The sequence below is a fragment of the Lygodium microphyllum genome, chromosome 27, assembly GCF_053477565.2.
Source record: "Lygodium microphyllum isolate KBCC chromosome 27, Lygodium_microphyllum_v1.1.10, whole genome shotgun sequence".
NCBI classification, from domain to species: Eukaryota; Viridiplantae; Streptophyta; class Polypodiopsida; order Schizaeales; family Lygodiaceae; genus Lygodium; species Lygodium microphyllum.
In genome coordinates, this window is record NC_141161.1 from 129316695 (window position 1) to 129326694 (window position 10000).

The window sequence follows — 10000 nt, forward strand, 5'->3', positions numbered from 1 at the left end:
GCGGGGTTTTTCGAGGTGGGGTACGCGGGGGATGCGCCGCATCGTGGGGGGGTGCAGTGGGGTGGAGGGGTGTGCCGTGTCGTGGGGGGGTGACGCAGGGTGGGGTGGGTTGAGCGGGGTTTTTGGAGGGGGGTGCGGTGGGGTAGGGGGGTGTGCCGTGTCGTGGGGGGGAGGGGGGTGACACAGGGTGGGGTGGGTCGAGCGGGGTTTTTGGAGGCGTGGTGGGGTCGTGTGGATGGAGCAGGGTTTTTCGCGCCGCATCGAGGGGGGTGCGGTGGGGTGGGGGGGTGTGCCGTGTCGTGGGGGTGACACGGGGTGGGGTGGGTCGAGCGGGGTTTTTCGAGGCGTGGTGGGGTGGTGTGGATGGAGCGGGTTTTTCGAGGTGGGGTGCAGGGGGGCATCGTGGGGGGTGGGGTGGGGTGGGGAGGGTGAGATGGGGTGGGGTGGGTCGAGCGGGGTTTTCGGAGGAGTGGTGGGGTGGTGTGGAGGGAGTAGGGTTTTTTGAGGTGGGGTGCGGGGGGCGTCGTGGGGGGGTGCGGTGGGGTGGGGGGTGTGGCGTGTTGTGGGGGGCTGACGCGGGGTGGGATGGGTCGAGCGGGGTTTTTCGAGGTGGGGTGCGGGGGGAGGGGTATGCGCCGCGTCGTGGGGGAGTGCGGTGGGATGCGGGGGGTGTGCCGTGTCGTGGGGGGGTGACGCGGGGTGGGGGGCATCGTGGGGGGTGCAGTGGGGTGGGGGGTGTGCCGTGTCGTGGGGGTGATGCAGGGTGGGGTGGGTCGAGCGGGGTTTTTCGAGGTGGGGTGGAGATGGGGGGGATGCGCCACGTCGTGGGGGGTGCGCTGGGGGGTGTGCCGTGTCGTGGGGGGACTGACGCGAGGTCAGGTGGGTCGAGCGGGGTTTTCGGGGGCGTGGTGGGGTGGTCTGGAGGGAGCGGGGTTTTTCGAGGTCGGGTGGGGGGGGATGCACCGCGTCGAGGGGGGCTACGGTGGGGTGGGGGCTGCAGTGGGGTGGGGGGGTGTGCCGTGTCATGGGGGGGTGTGACGCCCGGTGGGGTGGGTCGAGCGGGGTTTTTGGAGGCATGGTGGGGGGTATGCGTGAGGTTCTCTTCGCGTGGATGCTCGCCCACGGTGTCATTAAGGGTACCCAATGGCATTCCAAGTTCATCCATGGCATGGATCCTATGACTCGAATCTCATGTGCGCAGGGTTTAGTGCTCGCGTGGACACGGGTCCTCGTGGTATGAATGGCATGCCCCCCTCTCCCCCACCGCCTTGTGGCATGCTGTGGGCACGTGTCCTCCGTGGCACGTATTCTGCGGCTCGATCTTTTCTACGTCATCGCCTATGTGTGCACGGGGTGCTCTTCATGTGGATGCTTGCCCTTCGTGTTAGAAATGGCATGCGACGGCGGGATTCAATCTTTTGTGCGTCTCCTCCATGTGCGCGGGGTTTAGGGTTCGCGTTTGGTCGTGTCCTCCGTGGCATGAACGGCATGGCATGCCACCATGCCTCGCTCTTGAGCTCTCTCGTGCCACTTTCCGAGTACACAAGAGCTCTTTGGAATTCCTTTATGTTCGTGGTGCGGTCATACCAGCGCTAATACACCGGATCCCATCAAAACTCCGCAGTTAAGCGCGCTTGGGCCAGAACAGTACTGGGATGGGTGACCTCCTGGGAAGTCCTGGTGCTGCACCTTTTTTGCATGCTTGTTTCGAGACCGTGGCATGGAAATCCCCTCGGATCACATCTTGACTCTCCAACACTGACATCGTGGTAGGAAACCCCCTCGCCTTGCCATGACGCGGCACCTCCTCTCCTCGTCGTGATAGTCTTGGCGTACGTCGTGCCTGGTCCCTCGCTCTGCCTCGCTTTCACGTGATACCCCCTCCTCACGATGCAAGGTTTTTTGGGAGCGGAGGGTGTGCCATGTTGTGGGGGGGTTCGGTGGAGTGAGGTTTTCCGAGGAGGGAGGGCGTGCCGGGTTGCACGGGTGGGTTGTTGGTGTCAAGATTGTGGGAGAGAAGGAAGGAGTCTCGCTTGAAGCTTTCTTGCTTGCACAATGGGGGAAGACAGACACGGGTGGAGGCTGAAAACAGTTTTCCTCTTCTTAGTTGTGTAAGCCAAAAAAACTCAAGTACAAAGAAATAGAAGAACCCTATATATGGGTCTCAAACCAAACTCAACTAACTAAGGTGGCATACTAACTGAGCCACGAACTAGAGTAGATAAGGATAGCTATCATGTAGCTATTATTCATGGGCGGTGTACCAACCGCGTCTGCAACTGACAAGTCAGTGACATAAATACATAACGGTCACCCTGGCGTATCACGAGTGGAGCTCGATATCTCAACACTCCCCCTCGAGCTCAATCCCAATTCCTGCACACCAAGCAGGTCTTTGAACTTGCGCAGCTTCTCTGCACCCAATGCCTTCGTGAATATGTCAGCTACCTGATCCTCTGTGCTGACATAAACTAGATCAATAAGACCTAGTAAAACCCTCTCTCGCACATAGTAAATATGCACCTCAATGTGCTTTGTTCTAGCATGATAGACTGGGTTATTTGCCAAGTGTATACTACTCATGTTGCCACAATAAATGACAACTGGTCCATCTGTAGACTGATGCATATCATAAAGTAGCTTATGCAACCAAGCTACCTCACATGCAGCCATTGCTGCACCCCTGTACTCAGCCTCTGTGCTCGACAAGGCAACTGTAGGCTGTTTCTTGCTGCTCCAAGTGACTGCAGCACTCCCAAAAGAGAACACATATCCACTGGTAGATCATCTATCAGAAATACTACCAGCCCAATCAGCATCAGTGTACCCATGCAACTGTATCTGAACCCCAGTCTCATAAAATAGTCCATATTGCAATGTGGACTTCACATACCTGAGTATGCGTCTAGCCGCATCCAAATGTGGTTTCCTTGGAGCTTGCATAAACTGACTTACCAATCCAACAGCATAGCTCAAATCTGGCCTGGTAATAGTCATATAAATCAAGCTTCCTACTATGCGTCTGTACATAGTAGGGTCTTCTAGAAGCTCACCTGCATCTATGCTCAGCTTCACATTCTGCTCCAAAGGAACTGAAATAGGCTTACAGTCTGTCATCCCATATTTGGACAGCATGTCCAATCCATACTGCCTCTGCAAGAGCTGTATCCCACTTGGTGATCTAATCACCTCAATGCCCAAGAAATAATGAAGCTCTCCCAAATCCTTCATCTCAAACTTCTGCTTCAACAGCATTCTCACATGAAGGATATCTTCATCACTGTCACCTGTCATAATCAAATCATCAACATAAATGACAAGTAGCATAATACCTTTCTCTGTTTTTCTCACATAAAGTGAGAAATCTGCCTTGGAAATCTGAAAGCCAATAGTGACAAGATACTGTCCTATCTTGTCAGACCATGCTCTAGGTGCTTGCTTCAAGCCATACAAGGCTTTCTTCAACCTGCAAACAAACTCAGGATGAACAGCATGCACATAACCTGGTGGCTGCTCCATATAGACCTCTTCTTGCAAATCACCATGCAAGAAGGCATTCTTTACATCCATCTGATGTAAAGACCATCCCTTTGATGCAGCCATAGCAATGACCGCTCTTACGGTTGCCATCCTTGCAACCGGACTGAATGTTTCTTCATAGTCAATGCCATATGTTTGTGCATACCCCTTGACTACTAATCTTGCCTTGTATCTATTCACAGAACCATCTGCATTGTGCTTCACCTTATAAACCCACTTACAGCCAATTGCATTTTTACCTTTAGGCAAAGGTACCAATTCCCATGTAGCATTTGCTTCCAAGGCATCCATTTCTTCATCCATGACTTTCTCCCATTTTTCTTTTCCCATGGCTTCCTCAAAAGAAGTGGGTTCTGGTTCCTGTATCACTTTAACCATATATGCATAGTGAATGGCTGTAAATCCATCATATTTCAGCCTATCCACAGGATACCTAGCTCTCGTAGACCTGCGCAAAGTAGGTTCACTCCCAGGTGCTCTCAAAACATCCCTGGTCTTCCTTACTCCAGGTGTAACAATAGAAGGAATACCCAACTCATCATCAATGCTCTGTTCTGAGCCACTGGATTCACCATCCACATAAGAGTGACCTGCATTCACATCAAACATGGGCTGATCAACCTTCTCTTTTCCTTTTCGTGATACCTGCATACCACTATTTGCATTACTTTGAGAAGATTCTCCTGATCTCAATCTGCCTGTCCACGGCAAAGAATGTGAACCACTGCTAGAGGACGCTCCAGGTCCACTAATATTTTGTGACTGCTGCTGTGAATTCTGTGCAGCATTACCATTTTGTGCATCTACATCATCAATCACATTTACTGGTTTATACCAGCTACTCATCTCATCAAAAACAACATCTCTACTCACTCTAAACTTACGAGTAGAAGGGTTATAGCATCTATACCCTTTTTGTTGCAGAGAGTAACCAATAAAGATGCACTTCTCAGCTTTTGGATCCAACTTGGATCTCAACTCATCTGGCACATGTACATAGGCAATGCAACCAAAAATTTTCAAATGAGAAATATCTGGTTTCCTACCAGTATACCTCTCCTCTGGAGTCATCCCATGTATTGCTGCAGTGGGAGTCCTGTTCATTATATAGACTGCTGTAGCAACTGCTTCAGCCCAATAAAAATCTGGCAAGTCTTTTTCATTGAGCATGGCACGAGATACCTCTCCAATATGCCTGTTTTTCCTTTTTGCAATTCCATTTTGTTGTGGGGTATAACTGCATGAATATTGCTGCTTTATGCCATGCTCCTGTAAGAACTTTGCAAACTCATTTGAGAGGTACTCTCCCTCTCCATCTAACCTTAGGCATTTTATTTGCAGACCTGTTTCTTTTTCAACCATAGCTTTAAGGGTTTTGAAATGCCCAAAAACTTCACTTTTCTTTTTCATAAAATACACCCAAACTTTTCTGCTATAGTCATCAATAAAAGTGACAAAATAATGACAGCCTCCAAGAGATGCAGCTTTAGTAGTCCACACATCAGAGTGGATTAATTCCAATGGCTTCTCACTCTCTTAAATATGTCTAGGAAATGGTTTCCTTGCCTGTTTTCCAAATTGACAGGCTTCACATACCTTATGCATTTCTGCAACCTTGAATTTCGGCAAACCTGCAACAATATTTTGGGCCTGCATTGATTTAAGTCGCTGTACATTAACATGACCAATGCGTTTATGCCAGATATCAATATCTGCAACTACACCGGTCCCATGTGCAAACATTGCTGCACTCAATTCAGACATGTCTGCATCCAATGTAAACATTCTGCCCTTCTTCTTTCCTTTTGCTATCAAGCGACCTTTATTTTTCATATCCTCAACAAAGCATCCTTGAGGATTAAATCTGACCTGCAAGCCCTGTTCAACCATTTGACCAACAGAAACCAGATTCTTGGTGATATTCGGGACATGAAATACATCGGACAGGTATTTCTTTTTCCCATCCTGCATAGACAAGGGAATTTTTCCAATCTTCACAATAGGATGTGCAGTATCATCACCAGTCTCCACAAATCCTGGTTTTTCCATTTTCCTTGCATCCTCCATCCATTCTGCATGACCTATCATGTGGTTTGATGCACCTGAGTCAACATACCATACATCATTGCTTTCTTCTGCACTTGTCACAGAATTGTTCATGTGCTGCACCATAAACAGATGCTCATTTCTGTCATCACCCTGTCTACTAGAGGATGCATAATTTCCTTGTTGCAGTTTTTCATTCATGATGTCATTCTGCTTTTTATAGCAGTCTTTAGCCATATGACCCATTTTACCACAATAGTAGCATTCAACATTACTGTTTGCATTTTGGCCTCTTTGCCATCCACCACGACCTCTTTGGCTCCCCCTGCCTCTAGAGTTACCACGTCCTCCTCCATAGGACTGGTTTTCTTGAGTTTGCTGCATATTCTGATTTCTACCACGGCCTCCATATCGGCCTCCTCTACCTCTGCCTCTACCTCTTCCAGCATTTGAGTAGAAGACAGCTTCTTTTGAAGTTCCTCCTGAAGAAGATGCACCACCATTTCTTTGCTCCTCAGAAATTAGAAGAGCAATCAGCTCCTCAAAATTAGGAAATCTTTCACGAACTGAAATGGATGTCCGAAACTGTGCATAATCCTTTCCTAGACCATTCAAGGTCATAGAAACTAAATCATCATCTTCCACTGGTGACCCAATGGAAGCAAGTGCATCTGCAATCTTCTTCACCTTCATGTGGTAGTCGTTGATGCTCATATTTTCTCTTTGCACATTGTGCAACTCTTGCTTGAGCTGCATTTTCCTGGCTTGCGTATTTGTGCTATACATTTTTGACAAAGTATCCCATGCCTCCTTTGGCGTACTTGCATCCTGAATATGCACAATCATAGAGTCTGAAATGCTGATAGACAGCCAATACATAACTTTCCTGGCTCTCTCATGCCATGCTTTAAATGCCTGCATTTGCTGTTGATTGGGAACATCAGGAAGAACTGGTTCTTCTTCATTTCCTGCAACAAATTCCCAATATCCTTTTCCCATAAGGAAATTTGTCATTCTAAACTTCCATGCTTGGAAGTTGTTCTTGCCAAGCTTTTCAGTGACAATCTGTGAAAGAGAATCAGATGCCATTACAGAACACTGCAAAAAATTCTGTCACTGCAAAAAACATAGCTTCACCCTCACAAGGGAAAATCTGCAAAACTGGCGAAAGTGGTATTTGACCACACAGTCACTTCCTAGTGACGATTTTGCATCAACAGGCAACAGGGATGATTCTGTAACTCCCAATGTCTATGCGCACAAGCATACGATGCAATTTCTACAGTAACTTTTCACCGACCTGTAGAACAGTGGCTGCACAGCATAAAACTGGGCCTTTTTTTGAGTGCGTGCAGAAAACTTCCGCCTCCAAAATAGGCCCCGAAATGGCCTCAAATAAAAAAAACCAAGACAATGCACTCTTGCAGTTCCCGGCTGTGCTACTTGCAGAGATCTGCTCCCAAAACAGAAAATGAAAGCAACACTGCTCCTCTTACCAGAACACCGCGAGCTTGGCTTGCTTTCTTGAGCTCCTTACCACGAACAAGGCTCTGATACCATGTCAAGATTGTGGGAGAGAAGGAAGGAGTGTCGCTTGAAGCTTTCTTGCTTGCACAATGGGGGAAGACACACACGGGTGGAGGCTGAAAACAGTTTTCCTCTTCTTAGTTGTGTAAGCCAAAAAAACTCAAGTACAAAGAAATAGAAGAACCCTATATATGGGTCTCAAACCAAACTCAACTAACTAAGGTGGCATACTAACTGAGCCACGAACTAGAGTAGATAAGGATAGCTATCATGTAGCTATTATTCATGGGCGGTGTACCAACCGCGTCTGCAACTGACAAGTCTGTGACATAAATACATAACGGTCACCCTGGCGTATCACGAGTGGAGCTCGATATCTCAACAGTTGGAGCGGGGATTTCTGAGGAGGGAGGGTGTGCCATGTCGCGGGGGGGTTGGGTGGTGCCATGTCCTAGGGGGTTTTTTGAGGAGGTCCATCAGGGGGTGGGTGGTTCCATGTCGCGGGAGGGGGTTGTGTGCAGTGGGCTGTGTGTGCCGTGTCATTGCGGAGCAGGATATCTCAGGAGGGAGGGTGTGCCATGTCGTGGGGGGTGAAGTGACGTGCCGTGGGTCGAGCAGGGTTTTTCGAGGTGGGGTGCACGGGGGATGCGCCGCGTCGTGGGGGGTGCGGTGGGGTGGAGGGGTGTGCCGTGTCGTGGGGGGGTGACGCGGGGTGGGGTGGGTTGAGCGGGGTTTTTGGAGGGGGAAGCAGTGGGGTGGGGGGTGTGCCGTGTCGTGGGGGGGAGGGGGGTGACGAAGGGTGGGGTGGGTCGAGCGGGGTTTTTGGAGGCGTGGTGGGGTCGTGTGTATGGAGCGGGGTTTTTTGAGGTGGGGTGCGGGGGGGATGCACCGCGTCGAGGGGGGTGCGGTGGGGTGGGGGGGTGTGCCGTGTGGTGGGGGTGACGCGGGGTGGGGTGGGTCGAGCGGGTTTTTTTGAGGCATGGTGGGGTGGTGTGGATGGAGCTCGTTTTTCGAGGTGGGGTGCGGGGGGGCGTCGTGGGGGGGTGCGGTGGGGTGGGGGGTGTGCCGTGTCGTGGGGGAGGGGGGGTGATGCGGGGTGGGGTGGGTCAAGCCAGGTTTTCGGAGGCGTGGTGGGGTGGTGTGGAGGGAGCGGGGTTTTCCAAGGTGGGGTGCGGGGGGGCATCGTGGGGGTGTGTGGTGGGGTGGGAGGTGTGCCGTGTCGTGGGGGGGTGAGGCGGGGCAGGGTGGGTCGAGCGGGGTTTTTGGAGGCGTGGTGCGGTGGTGTGGATGGAGCGGGGTTTTTCGAGGTGTGGTTGGGGGGGAGGCACCGCGTCGTGGGGGTGTGCGGTGGGGTGGGGGGGTGTGCCGTGTCATGGGGGTGGCACGGGGTGTCGCGACGCCCCCTCCCCTGTTGAGATATCGAGCTCCACTCGTGATACGCCAGGGTGACCATTGTGTATTTATGTCACCGACTTGTCAGTTGCAGATGCGGTTGGTACACCGCCCATGAATAATAGCCACATGATAGCTATCCTTATCTACTCTAGTTCGTGGCTCAGTTAGTATGCCACCTTAGTTAGTTGAGTTTGGTTTGAGACCCATATAGAGGGTTCTTCTATTTCTTTGTACTAGAGTTCTTTTGGCTTACACAACTAAGAAGAGGAAAACTGTTTTTAGCCTCCACCCTTGTGTGTCTTCCCCCATTGTGCAAGCAAGAAAGCTTCAAGCGAGACTCCTTCCTTCTCTCCCACAATCTTGACATGGTATCAGAGCCTTGTTCGTGGTAAGGAGCTCAAGAAAGCAAGCCAAGCTCGCGGTGTTCTGGTAAGAGGAGCAGTGTTGCTTTCATTTTCTGTTTTGGGAGCAGATCTGTGCAGGCAGCACAACCGGAAATTGCAGGAGTGCATTGTCTCAGGTTGAGACGCCCTTCGCGGTGAAGCAAGAGGGTAGTATATACTGCGGGGGAGGGCTTTAGCCCTTGGCGACCCTGTTTCTTTTATTTGAGGCCATTTCGGGGCCTGTTTTGGAGGCGGAAGTTTTCTGCACGCACTCAGAAGAAAGCCCTGTTTTATGCTTTGCAACCACTGCTCTACAGGTTGGTGAAAAGTTACCACAGAAATTGCATCGTATGCTTGTGTGCAAAGACATTGGGTTACAGAATCATCCTTGGTTCCTGTTTATGCAAAATCGTCACTAGGAAGTGACTGTGTGGTCAAATACCACTTTTGCCAGTTTTACAGTTTTTCCCTTGTGAGGGTGAAGCTGTGGTTTTTGCAGTGACAGAATTTTTTGCAGTCTTCTGTAATGGCATCTGATTCTCTTTCCCAGATTGTCACTGAAAAACTTGACAAGAACAACTTCCAAGCATGGAAGTTTAGAATGACGAATTTCCTTATGGGAAAAGGATATTGGGAATTTGTTGCAGGAAATGAAGAAGAACCAATTCTTCCTGATGTTCCCAATCAACAGCAAATGCAGGCATTCAAAGCATGGCATGAGAGAGCCAGGAAAGTTATGTACTGGCTGTCTATCAGTATTTCGGACTCTATGATTGTGCATATTCAGGATGCAAGTACGCCAAAGGAGGCATGGGATACTTTGTCAAAAATGTATAGCACAAATACGCAAGCCAGGAAAATGCAGCTCAAGCAAGAGTTGCATAATGTGCAGAGAGAAAGTATGAGCATCAACGACTACCACATGAAGGTGAAGAAGATTGCAGATGCACTTGCTTCCATTGGGTCGCCAGTGGAAGATGATGATTTAGTTTCCGTGACCTTGAATGGTCTAGGAAAGGATTATGCACAGTTTCGGACATCCATTTCAGTTCGTGAAAGATTTCCTGATTTTGAGGAAGTTTGATTTATATGACTATTACCAGGCCAGA

General features: G+C 50.0%; 1 non-coding gene across 1 annotated transcript; it reads left to right on the top strand.

Moving 5' to 3' along the window:
- The first annotated feature begins 1573 nt into the window (after positions 1-1573).
- Positions 1574-1692, top strand: LOC148012858 (5S ribosomal RNA). The gene has a single exon (XR_015689238.1). It is a non-coding gene; the product is annotated as a 5S ribosomal RNA (ribosomal RNA).
- Positions 1693-10000: the final 8308 nt, after the last annotated feature.